This window comes from Ursus americanus, chromosome 4, assembly GCF_024610735.1.
Source record: "Ursus americanus isolate L20-20 chromosome 4, mUrsAme1.1.p, whole genome shotgun sequence".
In the NCBI taxonomy this organism is placed as follows: domain Eukaryota; kingdom Metazoa; phylum Chordata; class Mammalia; order Carnivora; family Ursidae; genus Ursus; species Ursus americanus.
Window position 1 is genome coordinate 11,946,343 of NC_142130.1, and position 20,874 is coordinate 11,967,216.

At 35.0% G+C, this 20,874-nt stretch overlaps 1 pseudogene; it reads right to left on the bottom strand.

Annotated features, from left to right (window-relative positions):
- Positions 1–7,635: 7,635 nt before the first annotated feature.
- LOC123786443 (large ribosomal subunit protein uL15 pseudogene) lies at positions 7,636–8,117 on the bottom strand (annotated as a pseudogene).
- Positions 8,118–20,874: the final 12,757 nt, after the last annotated feature.

The following is a 20,874-nucleotide window of genomic DNA, read 5'->3' on the forward strand; positions in this document are numbered from 1 at the left end:
ATATCTAGACTTTTCTTTCTTTTCTTTTTTTCTCTTTCTTTCTTTCTTCCTTTCTTTCTTTCTTTCTTCCTTCCTTCCTTCCTTCCTTCCTTCCTTCCTTCCTTCCTTCCTTCCTTCCTTCCTTCCTTTCTTTCTTTCTTTCTTTCTTTCTTTCTTTCTTTCTTTCTTTCTTTCTTTTTTTTTCCTGGACACTTGATGGGCTCTTTCAATTGAAAGGTCATCTCACTCAGCCTGGGAATTCTTCTGATACTTTGATAATTTTACCCCTATTCTTTCATTCTTCAACTCTGGTTAATCAGACAATGGACTTCCTTGTTTGACATATTTTGACATATGTTTGACATATTTCCTTCCATTACATGTTTTCTCATATTTCATCTTTTAAATATATATATATATTTTCTTTCAAGAATATTCCTTAAATGTGTCTTTGATTTCTTCTATTAAATTCTTATTTTGGAAATTTTGCCTTTTCTAGGAATCCTTTCTTGTTCTTATATTGGTCCATTTTTGTTGAATCCACTACTTTTTCTATGCATGCAATGTCTTCCTAGTCTTCTTCCCAGATACTAATGAAAGCATTTTAAAAAATTTACTCTGTTCTCTAAAATTTTTTTTCTGTCTCTTTTGGAGTTCACTTTTCTGTTTGCTTAGTTTGACCTTTTATTTTTTTCCACATTGCTTGTTTTCCTTAAATGTCCATTAATTATTGGTAACTTTTAATGGTTAGAAGTCAGTAAAGTTTTCCTGGAAGCACTGTGGATGTGGACAGAATCAATCATTAGCTTTCTCTTTATGGTGAACAATAATAAGCCAGCCCTGGATGGGAAATGTCAGATGCTGAGTTTTCTTTTAATATTTCGTTTAGAAAGGAGCCATGTTTTGTATTTGTTTTTGTTTTCTACCTCGGATAAATGATGAACTACTAGGTATTTTGTTAGATCGGGTCTTCTATTTAGAGACTGTCATTCAGTTCCCCATTCTTTTAGTTTCATGTCTCATCCCTCAACTCTAGAGTTATTTATATACTTTTGCCCTTTAATTTAAAGATGTCGTTAATACAAATGTCAACTAATACTCTAAGTTGACATTAGATGCTACATGAGTATTGTCCTTTCCATTCCAATAACTTAGAAGACATCCTTTTGTCTAAATAACTATAGTTAGTCTTAATTGTCTCTAGAGTTCTGAATATTTTCTCTAACTTTACTCCATCGTGTTCAGATAACCTGTCTTCAGCTCTTAATTTGCAGTAGGTGGTCTAGTAGAATATACTGAAGAAAAACTCAGTATTTACTTACGGCATTTTATCTAGTTCTTTTGCTACCTTGGTTTTCCACACCTTAGATAAGAATACTACCCAATATAATTCTGTCTGATTTCTTAAATCTGTTTGAAATATCCATTATTGGTTGTTTTTCTTGCACACTAAAATGTTAGAAACTATGTCTTTGAACCAGAATTCTTCATCCAGAAAAAAAACAAACCAAAACAAAAAAAAGCCCCAAAACGTTTCTTATATAGCTTCCAGCTAATTTCGCAACATATGTTCTGATTTTCTACTTTTGTCTATTAGCATAGCACTTAACAGTGTTCTACAAAGATAGCAAAAACGGATGTACTGCTAATGAAATCTGTCGCTGGATGTGGGGCTTCCCTGGCACAACTTAGTAAAGAACTTTGAGCTTCTTTAAGAAAATGATTCATTCCCACCAGTGTTCTGCTTTTTCAAAGCAGTACATGAACTCCTGATGTATACTTATGAGCATATCCATTAACATAAAACCAGTTCTCGAATAATTGTTTTGAAGATTTTTGATGACTTTGACAAGTGTTCTTTAAGTGGAAAATATATCAGAAGATAGGAAAACATATTTTATTATCTTGTATTCTGAAACATGACTAAAATAGATTAAACCAAGTCAGATACCATAAGTGAATTCTTATAAGAGTAGCCAAAGAGCCTTGGATTTCTGAGAATAAGACATTGATAGGATTGATGATGATGATTCATTAATTTATATATGAAATTAAAAATGTTTATTGAGCTCAAAAATCTATACTAGTCACTACATTAGAAGCTAGAAATAAAATGGTAAAGGAAATAAATGCAATCCTTGCCCTCATGAAGCTTAGAGACAAGTAGAGAGAGAATTATAAATCAATGTTGATAAATGCAGCGAAATATTATTTGACAAGGGAACATAGATGAGTGATAGTAAACAAAGACTTGGATGGAGAAATGGAGGGCAGAGAAGTCCTCCCATTGTAAATAATGTCTTAGCTGAACTCTAAAGGAGGTACAGAAATAAACCAGGCACGAGAGTTCAAACGTGTGTTTTAGAAAAAAGACATGTGGAAAATTCCAAAGCATGGGTAGGAAAATGGTATAATTGAGTAATAGAATAATTTTGAGTGACTGAAGTATTGTGTTGAATTGGGTGTGAGTGTGGTAAGTCATAATAATGTGCTAAGTCATAATAGGGACATTGTCTTTATCTGAAAAGTTATAGGGAACCCTTACTAGATTTTAAGTGGGAAAGTACCAGGATTTTGTATATGTGTGTTTATTATTCTGGCTGCTGTGTGGAGAACGATTTAGAGAGAAACAGCAAAGGAGGGCAGGGGGACAGAGGGCTATGCGTTTATTTGTAAAATAGATAACAAAGTGGCAATGAGGACAGAGAAAAAAGTAGATGTCATAGAATTTGTACTTTCTAGTAATTTATTGGACATAATGGATGAGGAAAAAAGGACTCAGGAAGCACCATATTTTCTTGGGCATTGAAGTGTTATCAGTACTATTCTTTGAAAAAAAGGAATACATAGAAAGGATAGGGTTTGAAGAAATCCCTTGAGGCAAGTTTGAGACATATTGAGTTTAAAGTACTTGTGAAACATCCAAATAGATGTATGTGGTAGGCAGTTAGAAAAATAGGTTTAAAAAAAGATTTGACCTAGATATATGGACTTGGAAATTTTCAGTATGTAGGTGGCAAATGAAGCCGTAGAGTTCATGACACAATCCGGAGAGACTGTAAAGTGAAAAGGGAATGGGGTCCATAAGAGAAAACTGAGGAATCCCAACTTTGAAGAGAGAAAGCTAGAAGACCCTAGAGTTAAGAGAAAGAACTGGAAGAGCACTGTTGCAGAACTAGGGAAAGAAAGAGATGCAGAAGGGAGGGCAGGCATCATCCAGAATGTGAAGTGATACTGTCAAGCCAATATGTGACAGAGTGTACGTTATCTTTTAGATTTGCTACAAGATGGTCATTGATGGCTTTGCAAAGTTTTTATTGTCAAAGATGAACAGAAGCCTTGGAGGTAGTGTACAGGCAGAGATAGAAACAATGTACATTCCAGAAGACTTATAACTGAGAAAGTATGTGAGAATTGGCTTTCTTTGAAGCCCTGTTGGGGAAGAATAGAGATAGTTAAGTTAGATTGATAAATAGATTAATTTTTAAGCAAAATGTGATACTTTCTTACAAGAGTAACAATAAAAGAAAAATGCAAATAAATTAGATTTCACTAGATCGCTAAGGTCCCTGATTCTTGTCAGGCTATAGTTGCATGATTCCATTATATTTCCACTCTCTATTATGCATGGCTATGATAAGCCTTGGCAGTTGGGTTGTGCTATCACATCTATGCATTATTGTTCAACTGACAATGGAATGATAACAAATGTCCCCATACCATTCCTTTACATATTCTTTTACTTATCCTGATAAAGTTGAGCAATATATACAAATCTGGAAACAAAAAATTATTTTGTGTCTTAAATAAAGAAAATAATTAAACATCTTACATTCCTTAATGTAATGAGCAATACACTTTCTTCTTAAATAATATTTAAAAATTAATACATTAATATGCTTAAAAAAACAAACAGTACAAAATTAAAAGGTATAAAATAAAAATGTAACCTCTTTGTGTAAGCCCCTGGCCTAATCCTCAGAGGAAACTATCTTTCAGAACTTTTCCCTGAATCTGTAAGTGAGATATGCATTCAGGGAAGGTTTATCCACTTTGGGGCACTTGTTAAGTGAATTTGGGTCTAAAGTGACTTGAATTATTAAAACTGTCCTTGGGTACAGTTACTTTTTTCTCTTGTGAATATCTCAGTGAATATCAGTGTGAATCTCTCCAAATCTTCTTATTTTCATACCAGAAGCCACCCCACCCTCAGCTGTCATTTGTGTTCCCTCTCATTCTGAACTATAGTCTTGTAAATCTTTTATTCACTCAACAGGATTATAGCCCATACTTTGAAAGAAGTACTTCATCCTAATTAGTTCCACAGGTGCCTTTCTTTTAAAAGGGAAATAGTTTCCACACTGTCTCCAAAAGAATGTTTTTGGGTCATTATCCCTTTGATAAATGAACTCACTGCTGAGCTGGGGTTTCCCTGAAGGGTCTCTGTGATGCACAAAAATGCTGTGTTATAACTTTTGATCCATTATTGCCCCAATTTTCTCAATTTATCCAATATTACATCCAGATATGCAGTCCCAGATCTCCAATGAACCATACTGATGCTTCCTTGTTGATTTTATGTACTTGTTTTTCCTCAGGTTGCTACTAAACATAAGTTCTTCTCTTCATACTAGGTATTATGTGTCAGCTTTTACAGAATTAGATTGTTTATGGCATTCGTATGAGAATAAAGTGCTTACAGACAATGGATTAGTGGTTTGGATTCTTCCCAGGCTATCAGTAGTCAAAAGTTGTTAGTACTCTCTTGGGGTCTATATAAAATGAAGGTGGTCTGATTACAATTCCAGGCCAGGAGGAAGGAGCATGATTTCTGTTACAGAGGGCAGGAACAGAAGTCTTGGTAAGGAGACCAGATGTCTCCTTTGAATGGCTTATAAAAACAAAACCTGAACACATTTTAATTTTTTCCCCAAAAGCTGTATTCCCAGGAGTAGTGATAATGTTTCATTCCCTCTCACCAATCATTTCCTCCCACTATAGTAATTCTTTAATTTAATAACTTACTCATTTACTGCTTTCTCCAACACTCAAAAGCTCAAAAATTTCTTTGAAATGTTTCCATTTTCCTTGTTCCAAAATAAGGCCCACCAGAAACACCTTTGTCCCCTCACTTAACATCAGCAACCACCTTGTTACCAATGTCTCTCTGGACCCGTAGCTTATCACTGTATCAAATGGGAGCTGTAAATCTATCCTTTTTCTCTAAAATTAATTGGCTGGCCAATATATCAAAGGAAGCTTTGTGCACTAAGTCAAGCCAAGATATAACAATATATATAAAATGGTTCGTAAATGCTTCCTATATGAACTAGACTTCAAATTTTGCATACCTTAATATAATAAAAAAGTGAAAGAGAAAGTATCGATGAAATTAGAGTAAACTAAAAACTGTACTTGAAAACCAGAGTGTTTAGAGACCAGCACCTAAACTTTTCTATCTGGATCATGTGACAATTCTGTAGTGATTGTAGAAGTCATATATGATATGTAATATGATCTGCTTTTAGAGCTAATGGTGATTAGTTCATTTTAGGACAATTAGCAGAAGAAAGGTACAATATATGATTTAATTTTGGTGATAAAGACTGGGCTTTGATATTATTTATTGAAGCAGTTGTCAAAATTTTTTGACCAAGGCCTACAAAAAAATGTATAATTTTATATTAGGATCCAGTATACAACAACGCACTGACATGTGTGTGCATGCATAGATATATGTAAATATATATAGATTTGTATGTGTATGTAAATGATCTGAAATAGATTTTATTAAATGATCTTTATTATCTGCAGCACCCTCCAATATATTATATTCCTTTCTGTTCTACCATGTACCATTAAAAAATACCTGGCCATATCCCATTAGATTTATTTTATGTCCAATTAATGGGTCATACATTGCAGTTTGAAAAACACTGATCTATTGTGACTCCTTGAGAATTGTGAATATATATCTATATTATTTCCTTCCTACCACAACTGCTTTTATTTCAGAAAAAGATTTGTGATAAGCCATGTTAGGCACTAGAGATTTTTTTTAACCACTAGCTGTGAATTTCTGTTAGATTAAAGGTACCACATTTTATGAGTGAAGACTAAAGATATGTTCACCATTATTGTGGAACCAAATAGTCTGTAACTCTCCCCCTTTCACACGACCAGAGAGTAAACCCAAATAAATTATGTGTTTAAAAGGAGTGTCAGGATTTTTCTTTTACTTATGCTTATCTGTTTCCTGAATAAATGAAAGACTACTTTCTAGAGTATTATTCCAGCATACTTACAAGCTCTAAATGTTCCTTAGTAAAAGACAAAAGAACACATTTTAAATTTTGGGTAAGCAAAGTGATATATAATATGCTTCACTTTGTATACCTATTTTTATAAAGTGTCAGTGAGCCATACAGGTTTTTTTCCCTCTGTTTACTGGTCCATATTCCTGTGTCAATATACAAGTTGCCTCTCATTTTATACTAAAATTTACTTTCTCCCCGAATGAAAACAATGCTTCCTCTTTTTTTATTAGATTAAATTATTTACAGGAGGGATGGTAAATCATGTAATGCTTGTGATAAAAATTGTTTGCACCGGTTCTTTATGATGCTTATATTACTGGTGGAAGATGACCGTGCATATTTCTGAACCAGATTTAGCCAGCTGACAATGTTAACCCTTAGGATTTGGAGGAAAGCCAATCCTTTGTAAATTATATTCATATTTCCTCTGCCTGCAAGTTAGCAACATTGTTCACTGTATTATAGAAGTCAGTCACATAGTCTTTTCTAAAAGCTAACCTTTCCCAGTGAGCCATTATTGGTGACATAACCTTATCTTCTACCTCAGTGATGAATTCCACAGGTCACTGGCAGGTGGTGGTATTCAAAATGCAGAAGGAGATGAGATTATGAGGATCTGTGTCACTTGAGTTAGACTCTGAAAGCTAGAAAGAGTCCTGAATCCTATTGTTGGCTCAGTCAAGATTTGACTTTTAGTATCTCAGTTGAACTTATCCATGGTGTCTCTCCTGTACAGTATTGCAATTTGTTGTAAATTTTTCTTTAGCAATCTTCCAAGTGAAGACTTTTTCTCAAGTGGAATATGAATGAGAATTATATTTGAACAATTAAGATGGAGATAATTTTGTTTTTAATAAATATATGCAGAGGTTTAGAGCAAAAATCATACATGATGTTCTCTTCTCCCTTTGAGAAGGTATGGGATCCAATATATCCCGTGCTTGGACGAACCACACCTTTAGGCACACGTGCATGTCCAGGTGCCAAAGAAGGATCGTCTGTTGTTGTTAGATCCTCCATCAGTCTTCACAGAGGACTGAAGTTCAAGTAAAATAAGAGAGTAAACTAAAGAAAAGGACTTAAATTAGTTCATCAATAAGAAGTATGTTAGATATTTACATTTCCCTTCAACACATTCATCACACAAAATTTGCAAATAACCTGGGAGTTAGTCTAATTATCATATGGCCACTTGGTATTTAAGTATATTTCTAAAACTCCTGAAAAAAATATTGAAAGTATTTGCCAAATTCTCAGAATTTACAAACCTACAAACCACATTTGTAACCTGCAATATCTTTTTTTTTTTTTTTTTTTTTTTTTTTTAGAAAAGCACTTGTTAGCGTTTAATGAACCTCCCTCTACCTGGCTTCAAGTTACCAGGACACAGAACCACCACCACCCCAATCTTGGTCTTCTCCTTAACTCTTCTAGTGAAGGATTTGACCTTCATGATGACAGGCTGTTTTGGGAGCTTTCCCTTTCCCCAAACTTTGTAGTGGCCCAGTCTCACCACATCAGTCATAGGAGCAGCTCCAGTCTTGTTTTGGGCAGCATTTATCCGTGTCTGTTCCTAACCAAGGTCTACAGTTTATCAAGGTTGATAGCTGAGCAGAAGCTCTGGTTCTTCTTTAAGTGGTAATGCCTCGTACCAACTTTTCCAAAGAAACCTGGGTGATATTTGTCGAGGTTGATCCTGTAGTGATGCATGCCACAAGCACTACCCAGGTCTTCTGGGTGTTTCTGGTACTTGTCCCTGCATCTGTGGCTGTGGCTCACGTGGCCCTGAAGTTTCTGGGTCTTCCTCAGTCTGGATGGCATGTTGGCAGCCTGGAGGAAAGAGCTCTGAAATGTCTTTTTGAGACCATTACACTACTACTTAGTGAAGTTAATTTTACTACCACAGACTTTAGTGGTAGACCAGTGACTTGAACAATACAAGGCAAACTGCAGTACTGTCAAGAAACATCTTGACATTGAGAGGTTCTGACTCATTAAAAGATGCACCATAATTTAGTCACTTACAGCTATATTCTATAAGGAATGCATTTTTATTTCAATTCCCAGACAGTCTTAATTTTTTCTCCCTACATATAGTGGCATCTTCTCTTTTCTCATCTCAGGCCTTTCTATGGATCTAATCAGATTTCTTCCTTTACTGTACTTTCACTTTATCTGAAAAAGGTCATTCTAGTTCTTCTAATCACCTCCACATTTGTCCTGCCTTCGTCTATGACTTTTATAGCACAGGGGTCCCAGGTTGAGTGGACTGTAGAGCTGAGCCATGGCGAGGACTACAAAAGTAAAGGAAAGCCAGTGGTAGGAAGTGTAATTTTCAGGTTCTTACCAAAAGATTTACAAAAGAATTGACAAATGTTGGAGGAATTAAAATTAAGGATCATGGCATCTTGGGGGAAAAAAGAAACACAAAGCTAAGCCAGTTCAATGCTAACTTAAACTAAACCCAGGAGTTCTTGGTTCTGCTAAGGTCTATATTATGGATTCATTAAACAGGTTGGATGAGCTTTGCCACTTAGTTGGTATGTGAGATTTGAAGAGTTTAAAGTAATGGTTAGAGTAGTTGTTTTGTGTTTTTTAAAAAAGCATTGTGTTTGAAAAATTATTTTTTATGATCTCTGATCCTAAGAAGGCTTATTTTTATGCCCTGAGGATACTCTACATTTTAAAAGATCCTCTTGTCTTTTACATGTACTTTGGATCTAGTTTGATGGAATCTGCCCATTTTAAAGGTTGCCATAACTACATTCTTCAAGAGAAAATCTATTGTGCATTAATATGAAACACCTTTCAAAGGCAGGCAGGGCTGCATTGTGATCATGGAGCCAAAGTTATCTGGCTCCAAACCTCAACTTAAACGTTTACTACTCAGGTGACTCCTGACCAGACTATTTCACATCTAGTAACTTCTATTTCTTCATCTATATAATGTTCTCAATTACACTTACTTATTTAGAATTCTGCAAGCATGAACAATGATAGTATTTTTCATGAGATAAGCACTCAGTAAATGGTAGTAGTAGCTCTTTTATTATTATTATAATTAATAAAAGCTCTGTATATAGTTCTTAGGTACTACAGCAAATTAGTAGTAATCATAATTTATATAGAGGAAATAATTATATGAATTATGTATAATTTATATAATAAAATTATTTATATAATTATCTAATTCTGTAAATTATAATAATTCCTATTAGTAAATTAGTAGAAAACTAGGCAAAACAAATACATCCAAAATGACAGAGAATACTATTTGTAAGCCGCCCATAAGAGGATGACTATTAAGTAATCGATGATCCTTTTCTTAGAAGAGAAAAAATTACTTATTCCATATTGAAATAGACTCATTGTGGAAAATTCATGTCCATAACATATGAGAAAATTTCTGTAGTATGTGTGCCTAATACCCTGGAGAATAAATTCATTTTCACCTTTGTGAAAATAGAGAGAAGGCTTTTTGATGGTAAAAGTGAGAGCTGGCCAACAGCGAGGAAAGAGAGTCAGCCTACGGAAATTAGACACTTAATTAACAGGTAGAGGGTTAGAAAAGTTACGGTGGTTTTAATTACCATACAAGTTTTGAACAATTATTTGCCTCTAAATAATCCAAGATAATTTGAAACAATATTTTTTTCATAGCTCAAAGCATCCATGCACCAAATAATAATTGTGAGTAGTGGAGAATTAATGTAATCATCTCTATTTTTTCTACATTTTTCTTGCATTAACAGCATCAGTTGTATATGTGTGTGTGTGTGTGTGTGTGCACTGTTACTGTTTTGCCTTATGTGTTTATATAAAATACAGTAGTGTAGAAAAACATTATATTTTGAAATTTAATGAAACCTGTATAAGAAATTCTGTTTAGATCCTGTTACTTAAAATGTGATCTGTGGACCAGTAACATGGAAGCTTGTTAAAAATGCATATTCTCAGGATCTGCCTCAGAACTACAGAATCAGATATTGCATTTTAATAAGATTTCAGGTAATGTAATACACATTAAAGTTTGAGAGGCATTAGGTTAGGTCACAAAGACAGTCCTGACTTTGGAGGTCCTTATACCTCCAAATTATAAATACTTGGAGGATTAGCTTTGCAATTCCAAATTTTTAAAGTGATGGGGATCACCACATTTAACTAGTACATAAAGAAACAAGTCTAAATAAAATGAGAACTAATTGCATATGGATATATGTGAGCAGAAATTACGTTGTTTTCCAAGGCTGATACCAAAGTCCAAAGAATTGACAAGAGGTCATAAATATAGGGAAGACTGTCCACCAGATGGGTAATTGAAATAAATCCATAGAGGTACAGAGAATTACTGGGATCAGTGAATAGATTTTACAGCAAAAGAGATTTTGGTGCCAGATAATTGAACCCTGCATATGTGCAATGCATTCCCTCATATATGATATCTATTTATCTCCTTTCCACAAGCAAGAGGTTATCCAGTTACTGGTCAGGAGCACTGTTGAAAGAACCTCTTAGGCAAAAGGTTTAAAATGAAAGATCCCAGAGGAATAACCTCGGAGGTGACTTCAACTCTGAAATGCTAGGATTTGTCCAGTCAGGTACTAAAAATGCCTGTGAATGATTGGATCTATATGACAAATGAAAAGAGAACTGTTTGAATGAACATAAGTAGAGGTTAAGTTTAACAACTAATGAGAATAATCAGCTACACTGCCTATGCAGATTTAAGAGGCCGATTACATGTTTAACAAAGCCAAGGAGCAGAGGTGCTCTTAGCTATTTTGTAAGGACTTGGGAATTCATTCATGGAGCCCTCTGCTGGCTGGTAAGCAGGGCAGCACTGATTTTTAGATAGGAAAGGAGGCTGAACTTCCCCCTTGGGCGTAAAGTTACTTGATATTTGTACATGAAAGCGAAGTAGGGAGAAAGAGCAGGGAAAAGTTGATTAAGATGGCTCAGGAGAGCCTCAACTTGTTTGATTCTTGGAAATCTATTTTTTATTATCTTTGTTATGGCAGTTGATTCATTTGCGGCTATATGGTGACACCAGCAAATAAATTTTACCTTATTTGTAACACTTTATTTAATACTTTATTTCCAAAACCGTGTTGAGAATTATAATTCTTATAAAGCTTCAAAAAGTATAATTAATTAAGTAATATTAGTTTCCTAAACTAAAAATGAAAGATAATTTAAAATCACTTTAGAAGAGAAACAAAACCATCTAAAAATTTTTCCCCTGGTTCAAAATGTTTAGAAGTAGGTTTGTTTAGGACTGAATCAACAATGAAGGTTAACTTGCTATTGTTTTCAGGGTGTGGTGGTGATTTTGAGGGAAAATCCAGCACATGAAAGGAAAATACTCCATATGGAATATTTCTGCCATCCCCAAGTGGAGTATTTCTGTTATCCCCCAAATTTTTATTGTGCTGCTTTGTAGTCAGTCTCCAACACCTGCACATCCCAGGAAACTACTCTTCAGTATTTAATCATATTTTAGTGATCACAGATTAGTATTACTAAGCATTAGTATGATTAGTAAGCTATACTAACCAGCAGAGATTAATATAATCTTTTCAGATCAGTAATATAACCTATACTAATTTATTAGTATATAATTATCTTAATCTGTACTGATTACAAATTAGTATAGATTAGTTCAGATTAGTATAGATAACTTCAACATAAATTACATGTTTGGCTTCTTTGGGTCTCAAAGATTCACGCAGGTTGTTGACTTAATCAGTAATTTGTTCCTTTTTGTAGACGAATAGTATTCTGATGAATAGCATTCTGCTATTTATTTGTTCTCTTGAGAATGAACATGTAACTTGTTTTTAAGTTTTTGGCTTCTATAAAATAAACTGCTATGAATTTTTAATTTCTCTTGTGTAAGTAGGAGTGGAATTCTGGCTCTTAGGGTAAATGTGTAACTATAAAAAACTGCCAAATTGTTTTTCATAATAGTTGAATCTTTCTACATTCCTGTAAGCGATGTAGGAGAGTTCCAGTTGCTCCACATCCTTGCCAACATTTGATACTTTTAGTGCTTTTAATTGTAACCCTTTTAAATTGTATTTCCTTGTGCTTTTAACTTGTATTACTCTAATGACTAATGATGTTGAACACCTATATGTGTGCAAATTGGCCATTCATGTGTTTTCTTTAGTGAGTGGTCTCTTAAAATATTTGACCATTTTTTAATGTTCCATTTATCTATGTATTATTGATTTCTTAGTATATTCTAGGTACAGGTCTTTATCAGATCAAGAAAAATCCCTTTTACTTTTGGTTTGCTGATATACATTTTTAAATCACAAATGGATATAGGATTCTTTAAAATTATTTTTCCATCAATTGTGATATTTAAATGAATATTAACCTTCAATTGATGAATTATACTGAATGATTTTTTTCAATGTTAAGCTTCCCTTTAATAACTGAGATAAATCCTACAAATTAAATCTTTTCTATGTATTGCTGGATTCATTAGCTAATATTTTGTTAACTACTGTTGCATCTATGTTCAGAAGGATTATTAGTGAGTTTTTTTTTTTCTGAAATATCACTGTCAGGTTTTGGTATCAGGATTATGTAGAGCTCAGAAAATGAATTAATATGAGTGACTTACCAGGTCAACTCAACCCACAAAGATGCTGAAAGAGTATTCCCCCACCTTAACTTCCAGGCAGTTGCACTTTCAGTTATTTGGGTTTATTTGTGGATTTATCCTTAATAAAGCCCCAGAATCTAAGGTGATGGAAATACTACATGATATTTCTCATCCACTGCTCATTTTTGGAAAAGTGCATCTTGGGAGAATTCAAGAGAGAAGAACTGATGGCCCAAACAATGTGTTTTAGCATTTGGATCTCTTTCAGATCCATATGCAACCTACCTTTCCCATGCTATTGTCTAAGGCATGACTGATTTTGACCTCGTCCCTGAAAACTCTGTAGCAGACCCACTGTGTGTCTGCCCAGCCAAGCATTTAACCCAATGTGTAGCAGCTGCTATGCTCATGGCTCACTTATTAAGTGTTTGTTCTTGTCTGGAATTTGCTTTATCATGGTTTCCTAGCATCCACCATGCTTCACTTTAACCCCACAGAATATTATGATTTTTAATTTATCTAGTTTTTCCTTATTATTTGGTGGTAGAGAAGGTGTTTCGATTTTTCTACATCCTATTTGGAAGTAAAAGACCCACCAGTGAGTAAATACTTTAAATGAAACTTCCTTCAGATATAAATAGAGATAAAAATATATAGAGAGACTTAGGTATAGATTTAAAGGAAGGTTTTAGCTTAATAAATGTTTTATGTTCTAAATGCTGGAATGATTATATATAGAGATATATATATCTATATATATCTGGATTTTAAAATAGTATATGAAATACTATTTTCTGTCGTGAAGAGAATACATGTGATCATTAATGAAAAACATTGAAGTATATCGTCATTTGACTTCAGTGATAACATTACTTTGTCTGGGTCAGCTTTATAGTAAATCTGAGCATTATGACTTTTCTTCTAGGTATCTAAGTGTAGAATTTTAACAAGGAAATTGAGTGGAGGAAAGAAAGAGAGGAAAAGAAGGAGGGGGGGGAAGGGGTAGAAGAGACAGAGGGAAAGACAAAGGGAGAAGAAAAGAAGGAAAGAGGGAAGGAGGGCTAACTGGTTATTTACTCCTGTAATTTTAAAGCAATCAACAGATTGACTTTTTTTTTTTTCATTTTAAGTACCTATCAGGTGTAGATCATGCTAGTTTTTCTGCAGGCCTTAAATTTTGGACTAGACTTACACTTTCCACTTAGAAAATACAATAGCAGACTTTGAGTATGTTTGGCAGTAATATAAAATCAATTGAAATTAGAGACCAAATACTGTATAATAAGATAAATATTAAAGACTTTTCTCTGCAAAAGAAGTGAGACGTTGCTCAAAATAAACATATATATATTACTTTATTCATTAACTGATTCACTGAATTATTAAAAATGTATTAAGCCCATATGGCATATTAAGCATTAAATTAGGTGCCATGAGAAATACAGAGATTATTTAAGACATCTGTCTGTAAGACATTTAACCAACCAGCAGGAGAGATGAAACATGTATGTTAACAAGTATAGTACAAGGTATAATCTGCTGAAGGCTATAAAACATTGCAGAACAATGTTTTAATGGTTCAGTTTTTTAAGCGGTGTTGCAAATGGATTGAAGAAGTTGAGCCATGGGAGGTTGGATTTTTTAAAGAGTGAAAAGGATAAAGACATTTCAGGCTGAAATGTGAGCTGAAGAATAAAGGAGAGCCATTGAGAAGAATGATCATGGAATGAAAGATAGTGCAGTTTGACCAGATGCTAGGGAATGTGGAGGCATATCGTTAGAGATAATCCTAGAGAGAAGTAAACAGGGATCAGAGTGTGTACATGTATGCATACATGTGTGTTTTGTCAGTGGAGAATGCTATAAGTGGGCTTAATTCAACCACTAAAGATGACAAGAACTTAAATGTATGTAGCGCTTTACCATTTATGAGGAGCATTTAGGTGTCATCTCACTTTATTTTCCCAGCAGCGACCCTCACTTGTCACTCCTTAGTCTCCTTTGGTGATCTAGACACTTTAATAACATCTCAGTTATTAAAGGGAAGCTTAACATTAAAAAAAATCATTCAGTATAATTCATCAATTGAAGGTGATCCTGAGGTTCTGTTCATGGTTCTTAGTTCTCATCCTATGTGTTTACACTCACTCTCTTGGTTATTTCATCCAGTCTCATGGCTGAAAATAACATCTATATGCCATAGTTTTTCAGTTACATCTCTCTTCCAAGAAGTTCTTTTGAATTCCTGATGCATATTAGAAAATACAAATCAGAACTGCATACTGGACATCTTGACTGAGCTATCTAATAAATTTTACCTAATAAATCCAAAGCCAAAATCTTTCTCTTTATAACCTGTGTGTACCTGCACACACACCCCCAACCCCCACACACAGCCTATTCTACCCACAGCTTTCACTACCTGAGATGATGGGGATTCTACCATTCCAATCACTCCGGCTTAGAGTATGATATGTTGCAGTGGTAGAGAAGCCTGTTTCCAATCTAGGTCATCTGAGGACATGAACTGGTTACAGCACAAGCCTGCAGCTTTGCAGTCCTCAAACATTGTATAATGGAACACAGTGCACCTGCTCTGAGTGATTTATTGTTAGATAAAAATTCACAAAAAAAATGGGATTATTGATAATGTACATGCACTTGTTAGTTGAAAAACATCAACTGGGTCTTTTAGAGATGCCCTACCTTTACCTGAGAAACTAATGCATGAGAAATTCAGAATAAATATTTCTGTAGGGAAAGCTAAGGGAAGTTAAATATAGGTAAATGTGCACCAAAAGCCAAGGGATGACTTAAATTTATCTACCATCAAGAGACATTTATTGACATCAAGTAGTAAAGTTATATTGCTGAAAAGATGAGAAAAACAACTTTATCTAATTAGGGATTCCTAGCATTGCCAGGACTTCTGATTCTCTCCAGTCTGCTTGAATCTGTTTGCCCTCAAACAGATTTACATTTTACTGATATCTTTGAGAATGTGATAATGTTATGCAACAAGGTTACAGACCTTGGAAACATCCTTGGGTGTTTCTTTTTCTCACACCCTCATATATTCAGGAAATCTTTTTGGATCTACCTTCAAAATTTATAAGAATCCTATCCCTTTCTCCTCATTTCCATTACTGTCACCCTAATTAAAGTCATCAGCATTTCCCATTTGGATTTCTGGAATAGGCTTCTCACTGATCTTCCTGTTTCTGCCTTTGCCCCTCTACATCCATTTCAACAAAGCTACAGATTGAATCTTTATAAAATATCCTGCAAGGGGTTCCCATCTTTCCCAGGATAAAAGACAAAATCCCTATAATGGCCAATAAAGTTCTACCTGATCTACCCTTACTACCTGTCTGATCTCATCTCCTCTGCACCGCACCCCCCCACCCCACACTCTGCCCTCTGCAGCCACACTGGCCTCATTCCTGCTCCATAAACATACAGTCACAGCAGGTATTCCCCCCCCCAACCAAAAGTTTGCTTTGTCATCATGCTTTCCACCTATTGTAGGCATATGTTTCTGTTAAATGTCTCTGTATTTATCTCTGTGCTCTTTATAGATCTGAGTGAAGAGAAAATATAGGGACATAGGATTAATAATGAAGAATGCAGAGTTCTATCCATCATCCTTGTTTAAGTAAAAAGATATTTAAGTAGAATTTCTCATCAAGATTTTCAGTTCTCTATCTAGGGTTATGGGAGCATGAAGTTTGATTGTCATCGTATAACTTATTTTGTCCATATAAGGAGATGTTAACAATGCTGTTTGAACATTTAAGAGCCAGTGTGCAATTCTCAGGGTCTCTTCTCCTTTGTGACTTCTGGACTCACGAGGAGATAGCAGCATCACAAGTTGGTTCCACCCTCAGTCCCTGAACCCTTCAATGACTGTGAAGACCAGAATCTCTACTGAATCATGTTGGACATGTGCATGCACAAGAAATCAATCTTTATGGCTATAAGCAATCTGAGATTTTAAAGTTGTTATTATAGCCTAGTCTAACCTATTTTGAATGATACACTGTTGTTTTAACTCTTCCATCTTGTTTTACCAGAATTATCTCTTACAAAGAGGTCAGAAAGCTAACAGGAATTTATGAAGAAAATCCATTCTTTCACTCAATTAATATGTATTAGCTACTTCTATTTTTTAGACATTGGGAATATAGTGATAGGCAAAATTTCCCATTTTCATGTAATTTAAAATCTAAAAAAAGTTGGGGTCAAGTGTTGAGCAGGAGCAATTATGGGACCAACTCCTGCCAAAAGGGAAACCCAAGATGAAGAGGATGAGAGACAAGGAGTGCAGGGCAGAGTTGGAGGGGATGTCAAGCTACGTTATAACCAATGTGAGGCTCAAAGGCAACAGAGGGGTATAAGGCCAGTCGTGGTAAATGGGTCCTGTGAGGATGAGGAAGAGGGCAGGTGGCCAGATGAAGAATATGAGTAGTCACCTCCAGGTCTCCCAAGTAGACTAACTAGAGTAAGCTAGGCTGCCTTACAGATGGAGGACGAAGTGTATGTGAAGTTGAGAGCAAGTATCATGCATTGGGGCAGCATGCAAATGGGAAGAGGGTGATTTTCTGAAAGTGACTGGCATTTGGGACCTGAGCACCAAAATTATATTTTTCAAACTCTACTAAATCCCAAGACCTGGACTGCTGAGTTCCTACTCGTTCTATTTCGCTGAAGCTAGAGTGCATTCAGAAAGCTGGTGCCTACTTGTGACAACTATGAGGGGCCTAGAGGAGGGTAGGTACCAAAAGGTGGTAGAAGAAACATAGGCAGTTCCCCAGAGAGGTAGGTTTATTACTTGGCCTAGGGAAATAGAATGCAGTTGTAAGATATCTGTCAGCATAGACTAAGACGAGTATTTCCAGAAGCGTGGTCTTGGGACATGGCTTTTTCCTGGTTATATGTATTAGCACATGAAGATAAACTGACTTATACTACCACCAGGGTGCTTTGACAGAAAGAAGTGTTCTGACAGACCTGACAATTTCAAATTCAGCAGGCTTAGTTGAAGATGAAGAAGTTATTACAGTGAGAATTTTATTAGGACTATAGATTATGTATTGAAAAACAGTTATTCTGATTGAAGTAAAGCAATATCAGTTGAAGCTGTTTTAGGCATATTAGAATTTAGTGAATTTTTCCGTTAATTACGAATAGAGATTTAATCCCTCACTATGTTCATCCTCTTCAAACTCAAAGCAAACAGAATTATTCATAGAGAAAGAAGAGGGGCTAAGAGTAGTGGTGTTATGTAAAGAATGGCCTATAAAGGTTGAGGTATAATAAGAGATAGAAGCCTATAATTAATGACACTGAGAGTGGCTGATGTCAGGCAGTTATTACACAATAGTACTTTATTATTTCAAATTAATCTAAAGAGACCCTGAAAATATCCATCAACATGTCTGGTTAGTAAATGGGTTAACTGATACACAAGTTTCAGTGGGAAATAACTTCAGGATGGATACCGAAGCTACAGATCCTAGTTTTTCCTCTAGGCTTTTAATTGTTAGGCATTGCTGACCTTCCCTAACTTCAGCTTCAACAGCATTCAGACAAATTGCTTCATTATATGAGTTAGCAGGTCACCAAAACATGTATAATTAAACAAACCATATAAAATCAAGACTAAATTATTTGGAAATTAAATAGTGGTTACAAAATTGGATTCTCTAGTGATATCCATTAATAAAGTCCTATGGAATCCTTAACTTTGGGAAAAAAATTACTTTCTAAAATATTATCACTCTCTGCCCCATCTTAAATCTTATTAACTGCTACTAATCCTCCAGATCTGGCCTTTCTCAAGTACTTTCCCCAAACTTCCTCTTTATACCCATCCCACAAATGGTTCAACATTTCCTTGCTGTGTATTATCGATATCTCTGCCTCGGCAGTTACATATTGACTCGTACCTCTTTATTTATTTGTGTATCTTCCTTTCTGAACTGCAAATCCTTTTAGGATGGACTGGATCGTAAGCGTCTCTTTATCTCTAGGACTTGGTAGACTGCCTGGTGTGTCTTCAGATTTTTATGAATAAATGAAATGTAAAGAATTAAAATTTTCCCAAGAAGGCATACAGATGGCCAACAGATACATGAAAATATGCTCAACATCACTGGTCATCAGGGACATGCAAATCAAAACCACAATGAGATATCATCTTATACCTGTCAGAGTGGCTAAAATAAAAAAGATAAGAAATAATGAGCATTGGTGAGAAGGTGGAGAAAAAGGAGCCCTTGTGCACTGTTGGTGAGAATGTAAATTGGTACAGCTACTGTGGAGAATAGTATGGAGGTTCCTCAAACAATTAAAAATAGAACTACGATATGATCAATAATTTCACTACTGGGTGTTTACCCAAAGAAACAAAAATGCTAATTCAGGAGCACCTGGATGGCTCAGTTGTTGAGTGTCTGCCTTTGGCTCAGATCATGGTCCCAGGGTGCAGGGATCGAGCCCTACTTTGGGCTCCCTGCTCAGCAGGAAGCCTGCTTCTCCCTCTCCCACTCCCCCTGCTTGTGTTCCCTCTCTCACTGTCTCTCTTTCTGTCAAATAAATAAATAAAATATTTTTAAAAATGCTAATTCAAAATGATATATAGACCTCATGTTTATTGCAGCATTATTTACAACAACTAAGATATGAATGCAGCCTAACTTGTCATTGATAGATGAATAGATAAAGAAGATGTGGTATATATATATAATGAATTATTACTTGGCCATAAAAAGGATGAGATCTGGCCATTTGGGACAACATGGATGGACCTAGAGGGTATAATGCTAAGTGATATAGATCCGAGAAACACAAATACAATATGATTTCACTTCTATGTGGAATCTAAAAAACAAAACTAATGAATAAATACACAAAAAGAAAATTAGACTTATAATACAGAGAACAAACTGGTTGCCAGAGGGGAGGCAAGTGGGGGTTTGGGCAAAATGGGTGACAGGGAATGGGGGATATAGGCTTCCAGTTATGGGATAAATAAATCATGAGGATAAAAGGTTCAGCATAGGGAATATAGTCAATGATATTGTAATAGTGTTGCATGGTGACAGATGGTAGCTACCCTGTGGTACAGAGATGTTGAACCACCATGTGTGTACCTGAAATTAATGTAATATCATGTGTCAACTGTACTCAAATAAAAAATAGTAATTAACTAAACTGAACTAAACCAAAATTTTCCTGTATTTTTAACACCAAAAAAAAAAAAAAAAGAAATCTCTGTAAGTTAAATGTATAATGAATTATCTTTTATTAAGTGGTGTCATGAGTTGAAGCTAACGTAGAAGAAAGGATTGGAAATGCGTTTCATTCTTTGCCCCTGTGGGATCTTAAATTCATTTAACCCCTTTATCCTTATCTATTGAAAAAGATGATAATACCTATAGTATCTATTTCTTTTATAATACCGATTTCCCTTATCTAATTTGCTTCATGATTAAGAGAATTGAATAATTGTGTGTGTGTGTGTGTGTGTGTGTGTACTTTGAAAAGCTATAAAGTGACTTAATCAGTCATGCAGATGCAATAAAACCTCTGTAAAACCCAAAGGATATGGGGTTTGGAGAATTTCTGGGTTGATGGATACCTGAGGATTTGGGGGAGACTGGTACTCCTAGAGACGGCCTTCGCCACACCTTGCCCCATGCATCTCTTCCATTTGACTGTTCCTGAATTATATCCTTTTATAATAAATTGGTGATCTAATAAGTAAAAAACAAAACAAAACAAAACAAAACAAAAACAAAAGCAAAAAACCTATGAAGTGGTATATATGTAAGTTTCTTTTTCTACATTAAAAATGATCACCTTGGATAAAATGAGATAAATTAGAGAAGGCAGATTCAGCAATTTCAAGACACCCCTTTGATGTCAGAGTTGAGTGTATGAACCACATACACATTTTACTAT